The sequence below is a fragment of the Elephantulus edwardii genome, unplaced genomic scaffold, assembly GCF_000299155.1.
Source record: "Elephantulus edwardii isolate Elephantulus edwardi_28Jun2011 unplaced genomic scaffold, EleEdw1.0 scaffold00129, whole genome shotgun sequence".
Classification (NCBI taxonomy): domain Eukaryota; kingdom Metazoa; phylum Chordata; class Mammalia; order Macroscelidea; family Macroscelididae; genus Elephantulus; species Elephantulus edwardii.
In genome coordinates, this window is record NW_006399879.1 from 5,824,656 (window position 1) to 5,843,139 (window position 18,484).

The following is an 18,484-nucleotide window of genomic DNA, read 5'->3' on the forward strand; positions in this document are numbered from 1 at the left end:
ACAGGCCAGCGCATCCAACAGGCCAGGGTGCCCAGCAGGCGAGGGCACCCATCAGGCCAGTACACTAACAGGCCAGGATGCCCAACAGGCCAGCGTGTCCAATGGGCCAGGGTGCCCAACAGGCCAGCACACTAACAGGCCAGGGCACCCAACAGGCCAGCGCGTCCAACAGGCCAGCAAACTGACAGGCCAGGGCGTCCAACAGGCCAGCGCGTCCAACAGGCCAGAGCGCCCAACAGGCCAGGGCGCCCAACAGGCCAGCAAACTGACAGGCCAGGGCGTCCAACAGGCCAGCCACCCAACAGGCCAGTCGCCCAACAGGAACCTGTCCTGGGACCAGACACTCACCCCGACTTTCAGCCACCAGGGCCTGCCGGGAACGCCTCCATATTTAAGGAGTTTTGTTTCCTTGATCTTGAGGTGTAACCCATGCTGAAGGCTGTCGTCTTTTATCTTCTGTGCTTAGAGTCCTCTTCACTGTAGTCCTGTCCATGTTATTCTTGTATTATGTTTGGGCTGCGTAGTGTCTAAATACATACTTGAAAGTTGACTTTATAAATGATGGTTACAAAGACATTTAAAAAAAGAATTCATAATTTGCAAGGTCACTAAAAAGACTTCTACTGAAAACAAAAAATGATTAGCCATGACTTTGCACACGCCTGCTCCTTGGTTGCAAGCTGACTTGGTCTTGTCTGAACTGGCTGTGGCGGCCGGCCCTTGTTCCCTTGCTGCAGTGGGTCCGCTGGGCTCCGAGTCCCCGAGTCCCTGTTGCAGTGGTTCAGGCCTTGTACTAGTGCCCCCACTTGTATGTTCTGGCCGAGCGGCGCTGGCCCTGCCCGTCAGAGGTGTCGGTCAGCACATGGTGCCCTCCAGATGACTCAGGGTTCTGTGATCTGTTAGCACCCTCTGTCCAGCCGGTGACAGCTGGTGCTGATCCAGCCGCAGGCGGGAGAACGTGGACACAGACGTGATGGCCCACCCTCCCCTCTGATTTACTAACAGGTGGTCTACTCCCGAGAGACACCCGACATGAGGGGTTCCAGTTACCACAAGGAGGCCGCAGTGTTGAAAAGGTGGAGGCATCCTAGCTCAGATCACCTTGTGAATGGCTGTCCTAAGGCTGTATGTGAACTTGACCCTTGCCTGGCACATTTGCATGCACTAGTATGACCTTGAACTCTGGTAGTCTTGTGATACGAAGCTGCAATGCCAAGAGCACTGGGTTTGAACCCACCAGCTGCTCTGCGGGAGAAGGATGGGCAATCTCCTCCTGGACAGTTTACCACCTCTGAAAAGCCGCTGGAGGGTCGGGTGTGAGTCGGTTCTCTGTGGTACACGACAGCAGTGAGGTGCCCTGCCAGCCCCCCGTCCACCGCTCTCCCTCTTGTTCCGTCTGCTAGAGTGTGGACTTTCCTTTTGGCTAACTAATTCGTGCCCCGGTGCTCCGGTGTCCCATCTCGTTGCTGCCCAGAGCACATTCCCATTTTGCTTGTGGAGGGATGCCCTCCTGTGGGCAGCACACCACCCCAGGAATGACCGTCTCACTTCCAAGCAAGGTCCCATCCACAGAGCAGGACCCCATTCACAGGGCAGGACCCCAACATATTGGGGAACAGGATTCAACATATTGGGACTTCCGTCTTGTCAGAGGGCAGATGGGGGGCCTGGGTCAGGCCAGGAGGGCACAAGGCTGGCATGTAGGATGGTGCAGCTGCTCGGAGTGGGGTGCCAGGAACCAGGGAGGGCTGTGCGTGTCAGAACACCCTCTCCAGCAGTGAGCAGGGAGCGTGGGTGTTGTGGTACACTGGGGTGTGCATCCTGAGAACACTGCTGCTGGCTTGTGGGTGGGGTATAGAGCGTGCCAGGAGGGAGACAGGGCTGCCCAGCCCTGCCCTCGCCTCTGGTGGCTGCCTTCTCCCTACCCTGTCCTCTCATGAGGAGGGTGGGGCACTGCCCAGAACCCCTGCTCCTGTCCTTTCCTCAGGCTGCGTGGCCTTGACTTTGTGACCCCTGCCTGAACCATTGGTCCAATAAGCAACATCATGAAAGAGGGAGTCAAGGTTGAGTTTGTCAACAGTTTCATCTTGCTTGGAGCCACAGTCAAGACCCTTGGTACCAGCAGTAAGGAGATCAGATGTACAACATTGGGGAAATCTGCTGTCAGGGACCTCTCCAAAGTCCTGAAGAGCAATGATGTCAGTCTAAGGACTAAGGTGTGTCTAATTCAAGCTACAATCTTTCTAATAACTCACTAGGCATCTAAGAGCTGGACAATGCCTAAAGATGACAAAAGAATCGATACATTTGAGCTGTGGTGTTGGAGAAGAGTTCTGATTATTTATCCCACGGACTGTCAAAAGAATAATCAGATCTGTCTTGGAGAAAGGGCAGCCAGAGTGCTCCCTGGGGGCAAAGATAGAGAAGCTTCATCTCATGTTTCAGACGTTCTCCTCCTTGGAAAGGGACATCGTACTTGGAAAGGTGGAGTGTCAGAGAAGCAGGGGAAGATGCAGTGAGATGGACAGTGTCTCCGGCGATGGACTCAGCGTGTCGAGGAGGCTAAGGACGGTGCAGGATAGAACCGAGTTCCACTCTGCTGTTCACGGGGGTGGGGTGGGGTGGGCGTGGGTTTGAATTTGACGGCACTTCTCAACTACTGGAGTGGCAAGGCCACGGCCGGCGCTGACGCACAGAGGCCCACTCCCTCACAGGTGAGGATGAAGTCCTGTTCATGGTGCCCGCTCCAGGCGGTGGTTTGGTCTCATGGCAGCCTCTGCGGGCCCAGCCCCTCTCTGGAGATCACATCCTTAGCACCTGCCTTTCACTGTGTCCAGGGACTCTGAGTCCCAGCACTTCTGTTCACCATGGTAGCCAGGCCCCTCCCTCTGTGCTCATCGTCTGCCCTTCCACCTCTCATAAGGTAACAGGTGTTGAAACTCCCCTTACATCACATCAGGGCTTGACCTCAGTCAGGTGGAGACTGAAGGTAGGGAGGCACACCTCATCCTTATCTTGCGTCTGGTAACTTCATAGTAGAGTCACATTACCTACCCAAAGGCAACTTGTTCAAATCCACAGACTGCTGACTGCTCCGAGGGAAAAGATGACAGAGTTCTCCTGTGTGATTTACAGCCTTTGAAAACTCGCTGGAGGGCAGCGATAGGATGGTTCCAACTCCACAGTCCACAACAACTTACCTGCTTCATTAACAAACCGTGACCTGACCTCCCCTCTGGTGGGTCCAATCCAAGACGGGCACTGTAAATGCCCTGCAGCTCACACCTCCAAAAGCCCGCTGGGAGGGCAGCTGGCTCGACCTCCATGACAATGAGCAGAGTCCTGAACGGGCCGCCAAGAGGACAGACAGATGTCGTGGGAAAGAAGCAGTCAGAATGTTCCTTAGCACAAGCATGATGAGACTTCATCTCGCGTATCTTGGGAGTGTTATCAAGAAGGATCAGTCCTTGGAGAAGAACAGCAAGCTTGGAAAAGCAGAGGGTCGATGAAGGAGAGGGGGGCTGCCGACGAGACGGACAGACAGTGACTGTGACCGTGGGCTTAAGACTGAGTGTGGTGCAGGGCTGGCCCAGCTCTGTGTGGTCATTGCGGGGTCAGAGCCTGTGCCTCCCTCTCCACCCCCGCCTGCCTCCCACCACCAACACTGACCCCTCAGACTGTCTCCCACCACCACCACCACCACCCTCAGCCTGTCTCCCACCATTACCACCACCCCGGCCTGCCTCCCGTCACTGCCCCCCAAACCGCCTGCCTCCCCCTATCCCGCCTGCCTCCCACCACCGCCCCCACCCGGGCCTGCCTCTCACCATTGCCCCCTGGCCTGTCTTCCACCATTGCCTCCCCCGCCCCAGCCTGTCTCCCATGAACACACCCCTGCCCACCTGCCTCCCACCACCGCCCCCCGCCTGCCTCCCCCCACAGCCTGCCTCCCTCCAGTGCCTCCCCCCCCCTGTCCTGCCTTTCACCACTGCTCCCACCGGGCCTGCCTCCCCCCACCGCCCCCACCCGGGCCTGCCTCACCATTGCCCCCTGGCCTGTCTTCCACCATTGCCTCCCCCGCCCCAGCCTGTCTCCCATGAACACACCCCTGCCCACCTGCCTCCCACCACCGCCCCCCGCCTGCCTCCCCCCACAGCCTGCCTCCCTCCAGTGCCTCCCCCACCCTGTCCTGCCTTTCACCACTGCTCCCACCGGGCCTGCCTCCCCCCACCGCCCACCCCCCACCTGTTGACCGTGGGCACATTGCAGACATAGGGTAACATGGTTTTAGAGTTACCCTCCAGCCAAGGGTGCATGAGTTTTTGGGGGGACATGATTCATTCATGGCAGCGAAGCTCCGCTGAATATCACGTTTAGGAGACACCCCCTCTCTGTCATCTTTGGAGAAGAGTCCTGGTCGCCTTCTGCACCTATAAGCCCACCCACCTGGGCGATCTCCACGTGTCCTGCCCACCCCCACCTCCCACCGTGAGGAGCTTCCTGGTGCCCTGACCCGGTCCACTCCTGCCAGGTCTCAGTGGGTCTGGGGTCCCCTTCTCAGCCGTCTTCTCTCCTCTCTTCCCTCTAAGGAGACAACAGCTGTTACAGACCCCGCCACAGGGAACTCAGCCAAGGAGCAGGGCTGTGACGGGTCCAGGGTGTTGCCTCCACCTTTTCCCCTCTACTGCTATTTGGTTTATCAGATCCTGACATCATTCCATAACTTCCAGGCTACGTCATTGCACACACCGCGGCAATGATGTCATCTTAAAGACTAAGGTGCACCTGATGCCAGCCATAGTCTTTCCAATCACTTGCTTTTCGTCTGAGAGCTGGACAATGAATAAGGACGACAGAAGATGAAGGCCTTTGAGCTGGGATGCTGGAGGAGAGCACTGACTATATCCCACGCACTGCCAAAAGGACAGACAGACTTGCCCTGAAAGACCTGCATCCAGGGTGCTTCTTGGAGGCGAGGACGGTGGCGCTCTGGCTCACATACTTTGGGTGTGTGGTCAGCAGGGCCTGTCCTTGGGGAAGGACCTCATGCCTGGCAAGGTGAGCGAGGGTCATCAAAGGAGAGGCAGATGGGCCAACACAGGAACTGCAGTCGCGGGGTCAAGTGTGGGGGACACGGTGAGGAGGACACAGGACAGGATGGGGTTCGGGTCTGCCGTTCGCAGGGTCGCTGTGAGTCACCCCCGACAGCATCTAACAACAGTTGATGGGCACTCAGTTCAACCGTCACAAAGCCGCCTGGGGCCTCACTCCAGTGACCCAGGCTAAGGCGGTTTCTGTGTCTGGGGGACCCTCACAGACACAGAGGAAGCCCCTGAGGGTCTGTGAGGCCCCAGACACCACTGCTATGTGAGGACGCAGCCGTGCTGGACGTCACTTCTCAGGAAGACACTCTTGTTTAGAGATATGTTCTCAGAAGGAGTCACAGGCTCCCTGCTCAGTCCTGGTGTCTACAGTCCTGCCCAGCTCTGGCCGCATCCCTGGGTGAGAACACTGACCGTGTCTGTCCAGGTCTGCATCTTGGGCATGGACCGGGGGTTCTGAGACCCATGACACTCCTGGGGACACACACAGGGCAATGCTCTGGTAGGTGGGGCTGTGCCACCAAGGGAAGGGGTCACGGTTCTGCCTGGCTCTGTGATGGTTCAGGACCATAGGGTGGGAGGATCAGAGTCCAGGTGGAAGTCCTTGAGCGTGCCCGCCATGAGGAGTGGTGGCCTTGTGTGACCGCCAGGGCAGACCAGGCATCTGCTCTGCAGTGGACACTGCTTGCCTGGGCCCAGGAGGGCTGCCCAGGGCGCAGGAGGAAGAGTGGGGAGGCTGGCTCGGCGAGGCCCCACCCAGCTGGGACAGGGGCTGCCCACGCCTGGCTACCACTACGCTTGTTCTGTTAAAATCAGTCTCAGACTCGCGGCTAAAGGCGGAAGTCAACAAGGTCTCAAAGCATTTCTGATGACAGCTGCTCCTCCTCCATCCAGTCCCTCCCCCCAGGTCCCTTTTGTTCTCTGGTTCACTGGAAGATCGCACAGAAACTCAAAAGCCATCGGGGAAATGGCCCACGTGACCCTGGGCGACGCAGGCCAGGGCTGCAGAGACTGGTGAGCTACGGGCCAGGATCCTGCAGACGGTCGGGTGTGAAGCTTTGTCTCAGGAGTGTGAACACATCACGGGAAAGCAAGCGTGGAGCTTCCGTGACCCTGTTGTGGCCTCGAGGAACCATCACGCTCAGAAGGGTGGACGGACAGCGCAGGAGAGGAAGACCCTGGATGAGACGGATTGACACAGTGACTGACAATGGGGGCCTGTGTGTCACAGACGGAGAGGTGGACTCGGGACAGTGTTCAGAGCGCTCGTTCATAGGGTCACTATGAGTCCTAGTGGACAGCACGTAACAAACAAGTAGGATGAGGCTTCGTCCCACCTTAATCTTGTCTCCTTAATACGGTAAGCATGCATCACAAAGCGCAAGGCTCCGTGATGGAGTGGGGTTCCCCTGCTGTGGCGTGAGCGCACCTCACAGGTCACCCAGGGGTACCCAAGCCGAGCCTCTGCGGCGACTGTGACAGTCCCGTACTTGGGCCCACGGGCCGGCCCTGCACCTCACCATTGCGGCTGCGTCCAAGCCAGTGATATACAGCCCCTGTGCCCCCCTGTCTTGTGGGGCTCCCCCTCCCGGAGCTGCCCACTTATCCCCAGCTTCCTGGACTCCGTCCCTCCTCGCTCGTCTCCGTCCATCCCCGCGTGACCTTCGCCTTCGTAAGCACTCCCGTCTTTGGACCTGACTCCGTCCGACTAATTGTGTTGCTCTTGACCCCCAAGGTCAGCAGTTCTGAACCCACGAGCTGTTCTACAGGAGAAAGATGAGACTGTCTGCTCCCGTTATGGTCAGTGTCAGGGACTGCACGGAAGGTCACTTAGACCTGGGGTCGGCTTGTCTTTCTTCGGGTGAGCTGGTCTCCATTCTCTCCTTTCTTCTTGTATAAGATAGAATTTGTTGCAAGTCACTCAGGGAAACTCCTCTTCTGGTCTGGACAGGACTGAGGACACTGGCTGTGCCAGACGCAGAGAACTGCGCCCAGCCAAGCTACATGTGTTCTGGGGACACAAATTCATGACAGACCCCACCTTACAGCCAGCAGAGTAAGGCTCAGGGTGGGGGAAGCCTGGCCCCTGGGGCCTGCCTGGCCAGGGCAGTGGTAGGAAGGTCATCAGACCTGCTGACCCTTCTCCACTCTCCATGCCAGGGCCTGAGGCTGGCCAGGTGGCCTGGGGCTGCGCCCGCACCTATAACAAAGGCCAATGCAAAGAATCTTATTCTGTGAGTGTGATGTTTTCCCAATGAAGGTATCCCCTGCTTCTCTAAGTCTCATGCCCCTCATGGCCACAGGGAGCTCTGGTGGCCTAGTGGTAAGAAACTGCGCTGCAATCCTGAAGGCGTGCAGTTCAAAACCACCAGCTGTTCCGTGGGGGAGGGGTAGGCAGTCTCCTCCACGCGATTAAACTGCCTCTGAAAACCCGCGGAAAGGTCAGCTGTGACTTGGTTTTGACTTAATGACACACAACAACAACAGCCCAAGGTCTTCCTGTCGTACTGGGGACAGCAGAGGCGCCCGGAATGGGGCTGAATCCTGACTGCACCCCTTCCTACTGGTCAGTCTGTCAGATGTTCCTCTCTGACCTCAGTGTCTTCTTCCATCCAACAGAGGAGGCAAGAAGGGTGAGCCCTGAGATAAGGTGCTGGGAGGGGCAGGCGTGGCTGCCAGGCGGTGGGCGCCTAGAGTGGGAACTCCCGCCCACCTCTCTTCTTTCCAGCCCCCGCACCCTGCAGTGTCCACTGGTCAGCCCCACTGGTCAGCCCCACTGGTCAGCCCCACTGGTCAGCCCCCAGCAGCCTGGTGAGTGCCGGTGCTGATCATGGAGAGGTCCCAGGCCTGGTGGCTGCCACACCAGGCCAGGGGATGGAAAGAGGGAGCTACACGCTGGGGAAGCAGGGTGAGTGGAGACCCCTCAATACGTCCATCTGTCCCTCCACTGAGGAGTAGAGGTCCTGGGGGTAGAGCCAGCTGACCGCAGGCTCTCACCTGGTCCCTGCACGTCCAGCTGTCCTGAACAATCGTTGTCCATCCAGTGAGGAGCAGGGGTCCTGGGGGTAGAGCTGGCTGACCGCAGTCTCTCGCCCGGTCGCCACACCCTCAGCTGACCTCAGCCTGGGGCCTCACGTCTGTGGTTTCCTCCTCACCCTGGGCGCTGCTAGGTGGTCCGAGCCATTCCTTGGCCAAATTCATGTCCAGGAATTCCCCGGCTGCAATTTCATCTCAGTCCTCAGCGTCTACTTGGCAGATGGCAAAACTGAGGCTCAGAGGGGCCACGTCCTAGCTTGAGTTCACACAACTGGCTAAGGACGGAGCTGGATGGTCACTCCCAGCCCACCTCCAGTTGCCCGTCCCTTCTTTCTCGCCACCTGCCTGTCTGTCAGGCCAGCTTTCTGAAGGAGGCGTGGTCTGCTCTCACCACCTCCAGACACAGAGGCTGGGCTGCGGAGGTTGGGGTGGCCGTGTCCACCCCGAGGAAGCCCCAGGTGCAAAGTCCACACTGCCTGCAGTCCCCCAGTGTCCCCCTTGGTGATTTGGAGCCTTGGAAGCAGGACTTGGGGTACAGACACAAATGGGTAGGACTGTCGTCACCCTCCTCCAGGGCCCCCCACCCTGGGTGAGACAGAGAACTGTAGATCCAGCTCTGAAAAGGTGAACAGGATCTGTGCGTGAGGCATGAGGCGGAGACCAGGGGACAGGATGAGGTGGCCATGTCAAGTCCTACCACTGGGGTGGACCCCAGCCCCAGAAAGCTCTTAGTCTCTGAGCCACAGTGTCCGACCTGGAGAGTTAGGGGTGGAGACCACACTCAGGGGATGTGAAGCCTGGGTTCGAATCCCCACCTCGAAGGACCAGGCTTGGTGGGCGTGGAGCAGGTCTGGAGAGGGTCAGGGACTGACAGGAGAGTCTGTGGGCCTCCTCAAAGTGCTTTCTAGAAACACAGGTGTTGGCAGAGAGCAGGGGCACAGGAGTGACTGTGGCACACGCTGGTCTGGCGTGGGGAGGACTGGCCAGAGCAGGGATTGAGAAATGCCAGTGCCAGACTGGGGTCAAAGATCAGGCAAGGTGGCCCCTGTGAGACCAGCAGGGCTTCGTGGGGCAGCCTGAAGCTGAGAGCTGGTCAACGTCCAGATGGAGGAGCGGCTGAGAGTGCCAACATGCACCTGGCACCTGGCACTGGGAGGCAGGGGGCCGGCCTGGCTGTGCGTCCTGGGGCTGCAGAGGCCTGGAGGGGGGCCGGCGGTGGTGAGGGGTGCAGCAAGGAGCTTCCGCTCCCAGGGGACCCGGCTGACCTTCAGCCTGCACAGCTGTCTGTGACCACAGCTCGGTCAGTGGAAGGGGGCGGTCTCAGGTGAGTGGGTGCTGTGCTGGGCCCCAGGCCCGTCAAGTCCCGGCAGGGTGGGCGGGTGGGCAGGAAGTGAGGCCACCTCAGGCCTGCAGGAAGTGCTGGGCGGGAGGAAGCTGTGATCCGGCCGAGGAGGTGCCGTGAACAGTCGTCAGGAGGCAGCGGCATGGTGGCTGGGCATCACGATCGCAAGCGGCAGAGCGGAGACATGAGGGCCACTGTCTCTGCCTGCAGCCCCTGAGCTGCATGGCCTCACTGGGCCCCAGGACACCTGACAGCAGCCTACCAGGCAGGAGGACCACGATGTGTTGGGTGAGCGCCATCAGGTCAGTGAGCAGTCCTGGGAGGGGGCCTGGGTGTTCATCGGGGACCCCAGGACAGCAGAGCCAGCCCACGAGAGTGGACTATCTGAACAGAACCCTCAGCTGGTGGGGACAGAGGGTCATGGACAGCACCTGATGGGAGGACACTCCCAGCCCTGTCCTGAGAGCCCATGGCCAGCCTGCCGGGTCGACCCTAGGGGAGACCCCCACTGGGCATTCTGCTGCCACCTGGGGTGGCCTGTTGGTTAAATCTGTGTGTGTACAAGTGAGGGGGGCTCTTGGGAACAGGGTGCTTCCTGTGGTCCCCCCCGAGCCCTGATGTACTGGGCTCCGGCTTGGCAGTAGGCTGGACACAGGGACCTTCAAACCTGGTGTCCGCTCAACAGGGCTCAGGCTGTGTTCCTGTCCCTTCCCCAGCCCGCCTGGGGGCCCTGGCGACGCTGGGTGCTGGCCCTTGTAGGGGCTTTTGGTTTTGATTTCTGTTTCTGATACTCTCATGGAGAAGAGTTCTGGGAAGGGGAGGGGAGCGGAGCGGAGGGGAAACTGTGGGGCAGAGGTTGGAGCTGGTGGGAGCTGGGCAGAGTGGGCACACAGGCCACATCCGGCCTGGGACTCATCCCCACCAGGGCCTTGTCCCCACTGGACCTCCCTACAGGAGGCCCGCCTTGACCTCCTCTCGGCCTGGGCCTCATCCCTGCCATGGATATGTGCCAGGCTGGGGACAGAATGTCCCACCATCTGCTGCTTATGTGACTTTAGGCAAGTTACCCGGGGTCTCTGAGCCTTGGTATCATGGGCGGTGACATGAGACAGTGATGGCACCGTGACCCCAGAGGGACAGAGCCAGGCCCCGTGGTCTCAGTGGAAGTCGGGCAACCACCTGCCCTCAATGTTCTGCTCTGTGAAATGGGTGAAGGCACCGGCCTGCACACCCGGGACGGGGCAGCGCTGTGAGCGAGGCTGGGCCCGCTCGGGGCAAGGCCACGGGGTGTGGGGGTGGACTTCAGTGACGTCAGCATGCGGAGGTGTGCCAGCGAGCGTGTGTGAGGGTGCGCTCGGCAGGTAGGAGTGTGAGCGTCCCATCTGTGCGAGTGAGTGTGCCTGAGCACGGAACGAGTGCAAGCCTGACAATGAGTGTGTGTACGTGCAAAGGGTGTGATCACACGTGCGTGAGAGCACGGATATGAGAGTGTGCACGCGTGTGTACGTGTCTGTCCTTGTGGGTGCAGGCACGTGTGGATAGTCCAGTGCATGTATGTGTGCACTCGGGGGTGTGTGTGTGTAAATGTAATGACTGTGTGTGTGTGTGAGAGAGAGAGAGACCTGGACCCCACCACTCAGGCTGCCCCCAGCCCCCTACCCGCCCTTGCAGCTTCCTCGGCCTGGTCCTCTCTGACTGACAGCACCTTCCTCACCACAGCCTTGACCACCTCTCAGGCGTCAAAGGACGGCCTGCAGGGGCCTGGTCACCACCGACCGTGACTCCCCAAGCAGCAGTCACAGAGCCTCCAGCCCACTCACCACGGCCTCTGCCTCTCCAGAACCCCACCCGGCCTGGTGCACAGGAGCAACCCTGTGCAGGCTCATGTGCACGTCCCATCTGGTCACTGTCCTGCCATAGGGTGGGCATACAGAGCCCCATCAATGAGGGACAGTGAGGGGCTGACCACATGCAGGGGGCACGCAGAGCCTTTCCTGGGCGGCCCACGTCAGGCATGGAATGTTTCCTTCTGCCTTGCTCCCAGCAGCCCCAGGCCTCAGCTGGCTGCCTTGAGAGAAGGGGGCCACGGGGGAGAGCAGGCAGGGACACACACACACACACACACCGGCACACACCCTCAGGCAGGTACACGCATGGACACACACCTCCGGAGGGTTGCCCCAGCCCTCAGCCCCCGAGAGCTGCATGTGGGGTCACCATGGCGAGTCCTCGTTCCCTGGCTTGGCAGTTGTCATCATCCTAAGTTCTGTTACGTGGTCACCACCAAGTGGGACACCTCTGGGGTGAGAACTGCTCCTGAGCAGCCAATCAGTGGATGGGGTGTTTCCTCATAGGTGTGGCCTGCACCCCTCGTAGCTGGCCATTCTGGCAAAGCTCTCCAGCCTTTTGCTCACTCTGGATCCTGCACCCAGCTCTCACCGTCTGACCTCTGGCTCTTGGGACCTCGGAAGTCAGCAGTCTGCCATCTGACCCGCTGATCTCGGGTCTGGCAGCCCCTAAGACCACACGAGTCCGCAGAGCCTCTAGCCTGTGACCGTGGATTTGCTTTCCTGGTCATGGTGCAGCGTCCTTCCCATGTGTTGCAGGGTTTGGTTTGCTAGTTGGTATCTGCTGAGGATTGTGGCCTCTGCTTCTGAAAGGACAGGAGTCCTCAACTTTCTTTCCTTGCGTCTGTGTCTGGTTTGGGTGTCAGGGTTGTGCCGGCCTCGTGGAAGGCACTGGGAAGTGTTCCCTTCTGTTTTCTGGGGGGACTGGGCAGGACTGTGGGGCCCAGGTGGCTCAGCTGCTTCTCCAGGAAGTGGACATGGTGGACAGTGACCTGGAGAGCTTGTGGGAGGGGAGCCTGGATTGTGCAGACACGCAGGAAGTGGGGGTCAGGAGGAGAGGCCACCAGAACGCCTATGGGGGCCACTCTGGAGGGGCTGAGTGTGTGTCAGAGAATGAGCTTGGTGGAGGGTGACGGAATGACAGAGGCCAGAGGCAAGAGAGGCCTGGATGAGGAAGTCCAGGTGCCTGAGGTGGCCAGAGCAGCATGGCTGCTGAAGGAAGTGACCTTGAAGCCCGAGTATGACCCGGGGGGGGGGGGGGGGCACGTCAGAGGGGTTAAACACGTCGGGGGGGGGGGGGGGGGGGGGGGGGGGGGGGAAGGGACAGGGAACAGAGGTAGACTGAGCCTTGGTGTGTGAAGGCTACACCCAGAGGAGGCTGAGAGCTAGCCTGAGGGGTTGACCTCCAGACCCAGTGTGCACAAGGCTCTGAGGCCCACACGGGGCTTCTGCTGCCCGCTACAGCAGCAGATAGCCCATCTGCAAATACGTGGCAAAGTCTTTAATGAGCAGACTCCTAAGACTCCTTGCATCGAGTTGGAAGGAACACAGAGCGGGCCCTGCAGCTGGTTGGCAGCAGCTGTATATCACGTGGGAGGGGAGCACCGCTGTCTCCCAAGGATTCGAACCACCAGAGATCAGCCCTGCCGTGCCTGTGGACTACACACCCAAGCTCCCTTGAGGAACAAAAGGGTTTCATTTGCTTGAGATCTTCGGGATTTACTTTGTCTTCTATTAGCTGATCCATTGTTCACAGCTGAGTGAGGGCGGCCCACCTTGCCTCTCCTTGTCCGTGACGAGGTTGGTGTTTCAGTTTGCACGAGTAGGTCCCTCAGCCATTGCAGGCTGGGTTTTGTGTGTGTGGTGTGAGACCAGGGTCCCGGCTTGTTTTTTTCTGCATGTAGGAATATGGTTTTTCCAACACCACTGACCACAGGGAGCACTGGTGGCCTGGTGGCCAGATGTTGCAGACTGAAGGTAAAGTAATAATAAGACAAACAGCCAAGAATGAGATAAGAGAGAGTAAAGACAGGGGGCAAGCAGTCCTGATGACTGAAGCGCCCAAGCCATGCCTCTCTCTGTATTTACTGAATCTTCCTGAATCATCAGAGGAAGGTAAACAAAGGATAATCACAAGGGAGTAGAAAACAAATACAACAGATCATGGGGAAGTCTTTTGCAGATAAGACAGAGTTCTTCTTCTCTATTGTTTGTTGTTGTTGTTATTATGTGCCGTCCAGTCGTTTGCGACTCATAGTGACCCTATGTACAACAGCCCTAAACCCTGCTCTGTCCTGTGCCAATCGCATTGCCTCTGACACACCCAGCCCGATTACCCCAGTCACTGAATCAATCCATCTCATAGAAGGTCTTCCCCTCCTGCACTGTCCCTCCACCCTCCCAAGCATGATGTCCTTCTCCAAGGACCTGTCTCTCCTTATAACATGTCCAAAGTATGTCAGACGAAGCCCCAGAATCCTTGCCTCCAAGGAGTAGCCTGGTTTAACCCTCTCCAGGATGAATCTGTTTGTTTTCTTGGCAGTCCAGGGTACATTTAATACTTTTCTCCAGCACCACAGCTCAAAGGCATCAATTCTCCTTCTATCCTCCCTAATCATTGTCCAACTCTCTGATGCATAACAAGCGATTGCAAAGACCATGGCCTGTATCAGGTACACCTTAGTCTCCAAAGAGACACCGTTGCTCTTGAGTACCTTAGAGAGGTCCCTAACCGCAGACTTTCCCATCACAATACGTTTTTTGATTTCCTGGCTGCTGGTGCCAAGAGTGTTGACCGTGGAGCCAAGCAAAGTGAAGCTGTGAACAATCTCAATATCTTTGCCATACATCCTGATGCTACCAATTGGTCCAGTAGTGAGAATCTTTGTCTTCTTGACTTTGAGCCTCAGTCCATACTGAAGGCTGCAGTCCTTGACCCTCTGCAGCAAGTGCATGAGGTCCTCCTTAGTTTCAGCAAGCAGGGTTGTGTCATCTGCATAACGCAGATTGTTGATAGATCGTCCACCAATCCTAACGCCACGCTTCTCCTCATAGAGCCCTACTACAGGATAGATTTGTGAAAATTGGAGGGAGGCTTCACTTTTGGTATCCTCTTAGAGCCCAGCCTCTCGGATAATCTGCTCTGCATACAGGTTGAAAAGGTATGGAGACAGGACACTTCCCTGGCGTACACCCTTCCCAATTTTGAACCATGCTGTGTTACCCTGCTCTGTTCTGACGACTGCCTCTTGGTCCAAGTATAGGTTTCGCATTAGCACGATTAAATGTTCTGGGATTCCCATTCTTCTCAGAGTCAGCCACAGTTTGTTATGATCCACACAGTCAAATGCCTTTGCATAATCAATGAAACACAGATAGACATTCGTCTGGTATTCTCTGCTTTCAGCTAAGATCCATCTAACATCAGCTACAATATCCCTAGTACCACGACCCCTTCTAAACCCAGCCTGGACTTCCGGCAGTTCTCTGCTGATGTGCTGTTTCAGTCGTTTTTGGATAATCTTCAGTAGAATCTTGCTTGCATGTGAAATCAATGAGATTGTTCTGTAGTTTCCGCACTCTTGTTGAGTCACCTTTCTTTGGAATGGAAACAAATATAAGTCTCTTCCAGTCAGTTGGACAAGTGGTTGTCCTCCAGATTTCTTGGCACAACTTGGTGAGCACATCCAGGGCAGCATCTGTTATCTGAAATACGTCAATTGATATACCGTCTATTTCTGGGGCCCCTATTGTTTACCTTATGCTAATCTCAGGAGGGAGGGATTCAGTAAATACAAACTAAGAACAATGTTGACTCTTCAGGAATTCCTTAGTGCCTCAGGGTGAACTCCAGCTTGTAGTACACCTCCCTTATATCCTGATATAATATTTGGTTTATTATTTTTTCTATTTCCAACCTTTTTTTAAAATTAATTTTAATGAATATTTACAGAGATTTTGGATTTCCATTCATTCATTGTTGCACTTTTCTCCCTGCCCACCCCTAACCCTTCAGTTCGCTCCTCTCTGAAAAGTAAAAGAAAAGTTCCTTAATTGGTATAAAATTTCCCCGCCCCCCCCCATCCTGAGTACACTCCACTATGCAAACTTCATTCTGGACTCTTGTGATAACCATAATACCCTATCATATATGGCTTTTAAACTGTTCTCTCCCTCATCTGTTTCAATGCACTATACATAATTTACCCAGTTTTTCTCAGTCTTACCCCAACCCTGATGCCAGTCCCATTCTACAACAGTGGCACTATGCAGTATTTGTCTTTTTGTGACTGAGATATTTTACTCAGCATAATGTCCTCCAGGGTAACCCAGTTTGAATAATATTGCATGAATTCCTTGTTTTTCAATGCAACGTAGTATTCCATTGTGTGAATATACCACAGCTTCTCTATACATTCCGTTTGTTGATGGGCACTTAGGTTGTTTCTAACTCCTTGCTATGTGAACAAAGCCGTGATAAACATGGGTGTGTATATATCTGCTTGGATGGCGGTTATGGCTTCTTTGGGGTATATTCCCAGTAGTGGAATTGCTGGGTCAAATGGTATCTCTATTTGCAACTTTTTGAGAAAGCACCATACCTCCTTCCACAGTGGTTGCACCATTTTACACTCCCACCAACAGTGAATAAGAGTTTCAGTGTCTCCACAACCTCGTCAGCATTTGATATTTGCTGTTCTGTTAAATTTTGCTATTCTGACTGGGGTGGGATGATATCTCATAGTTGTTTTGGGTTATTATTACTATTGAATTTGACATTTGGCTGGTGAGACCCAAAGGCACGTGGTTCAAATGCACCAGCCCCTCCTCAGAAGGATGGACTGTCCCCTCCAGTGTGATCTGGAGTCTCTGGAGATCTGGTGAAGGGGGAGCTGCGAGTTGGTTCAACTTGAGAGCACGGAACAACCTTGGCTGAACTGGGGTCCCTCCTCACAAAGCTGTGGACCACAGGAGTGTGGCTTTGTCCCTGGACTCTCAGGTCCCTTCCAATGGTCCATGTGCCTCTGGGAACTCTGGTGGCCAAGGCCACAGGGAATTGTGCTAACCCAGGGCTCTCTGGTGGTTCGAATCCACCAGTGGCACCTCAGGAGAAAGATGAACAGTCTCATGCGATTTACAGCCCTTGGAGGGTGGGCTCTGAGTGGGTTCAGACTCCCCAGCAATGACTTTGCGTCTGTTGTTCAACCAGTACCAGGCTGTGGTGTCCACTCACTTCCAACTCTTGGTGACCCTCTACCACGTTTCTGAGGCTGTAAATCTTAATGGGAGGAGACTGCCTCTTATTTCTCCCAAGGTGCACCTTCTTCTTGTTGTTAAGTGCAGTCGTGTCATAGGCGACTTGTAGTGACCCTATCAACGAAAATCCTCAACACTTGTGTGACTTTCATCCTCTCTCCAGGTTCATAGGGTTTCCAGAGACAAGCTATTTCCAAAGTGGATGCCACTCCTGCTTCCAAGCTTGTTTTATTCGAGAGTATCTGAATTTTGTAAATAAACTAGTTGTTGTTGTTAAGTGCCATCATAGGCGACTCATAGCGACCCTATCAACGAAAATCCTCAACATTTGTGTGTCTTTCATCCTCTCTCCAGGTTCATAGGGTTTCCAGAGACAAGCTATTTCGGAAGTAGATGCCACTCCTGCTTCCAAGCTTGTTTTAGTTGGGGAGCTCCACCCCACTCTCTGTCCACCATGGGTAACCATTATCGCATTTGACACATCAGTGTCACTGTGTTCAGCTTCATAGCAACCACGAGTTACCTCAGTACAGCAAGTGGACACACCAGGGCTATACGACCTAGAAGAATGTTTGACCAAAAACAATTAAAAATGGACCCGAGGGCTGCGGATTAAATGCGACAAGGAGCGTCTAGTGGCTTTGAACTGCTGACCTTTTGGTTAGCTGCCCAACAGTCCTCAGCCTGCAGGAGCTGCATGGTGATGTTAACGTCAGGAAGTATGCAACCCCCTGCTTCGTTCGTACCCTTCAGCGTTATGTCGGCCATTCAGGGCCTCTGACATCCATGCACCGTGCAGGGTTGCTGCTTCTGTTTCTGTAGGAAGGCTGTTGGAGTTCTGATCCAGTTCGTATTGGATCTTAGGTTGCTTTGGGAAGTATGGAGATCGTGACATGTTAAGTCCTCTGGTCTGCGAACATGGAACATGTTCCCATTTATCTGAATCTCCTTGGATCTCTTTCAGTGGTGGTTTTATGGTTATCAATAACTTCAACAACTTTGTAGAAAATCTGTACCTGCACCCCTCCCGCCCATGGGTTATGGCCAGCACTGTGTGTATATCGTGTGCCCTGTACGCTGGCCTTGAAAACACCCACCACTCACCTGTTGGCTGCTCCGTGTGGTGGCCAGCTTGTGACTGTGGTGCTTGGAGTCCACCTCCAGCACTTCACAGTGACCCGTGGTGGACAGAGCTTGCCATCCGCCTCTGAAATAACAGGCCTTTAAAGGTCCTGTGACTCACAGAGTAGCGCTGTTGGATGAGAGTGGAAGCTGAACCCTCAGGTCAGGTTCAGGCCAGGTCGGCAGGGTCTCCACCTGCCCCAGGGGAAGAGCTGCCTTCTCAGAGTCTGCAACAACGTGTACGGAGCTAAGCCTTCACCCACTGAAGGACCTTCATTTGCAGATGCAGCAAGACTCAGAATGAGGGGAAACAGCTGCGAACACCCACTAACAATTGGATCATGGAATGTGTGAAGCCTGAATCTTGGGGAAATGCGACCCGTTAAGAATGAAATGGGATGTGGTCAGGAGGAATTGTGCCGGAGGGGAGGAGACTGCCAAGCGGCTGGTGGGGGATCCCTGGGGCTGACATCGTGCCAGCGTGGGGGGGACACCCCGCTGCCAGACCCCTTCACGCCGCCCACCCGTGGGAGGCAGACATGTCCTGCACTCTCTTTTTACAAAAGTGTAAACTGAGGCCAGGGACTAAAGTCCACTCTGCCAGGGGCTGGCTGGGGGAGCCCTGGCTGGCGTCTGCGGCCCCCCAGCCCCGTTCAGTGTCACCCAGCCCCCGGGACGGGTAGTGTAGCAGCCTCCTGGCGGGCAGGACGCGCGGCGCCGGACACCGCCCCTCGCCGCCAGTGCAGCCTATGGGGAAACTGAGGTCCCGGCGGCGGGGT

At 56.1% G+C, this 18,484-nt stretch overlaps 1 pseudogene; it reads right to left on the minus strand.

Annotated features, from left to right (window-relative positions):
* LOC102875830 overlaps nucleotides 1-18,484 on the minus strand; it is an 80,781-nt pseudogene that overhangs the window by 61,760 nt on the left and 537 nt on the right.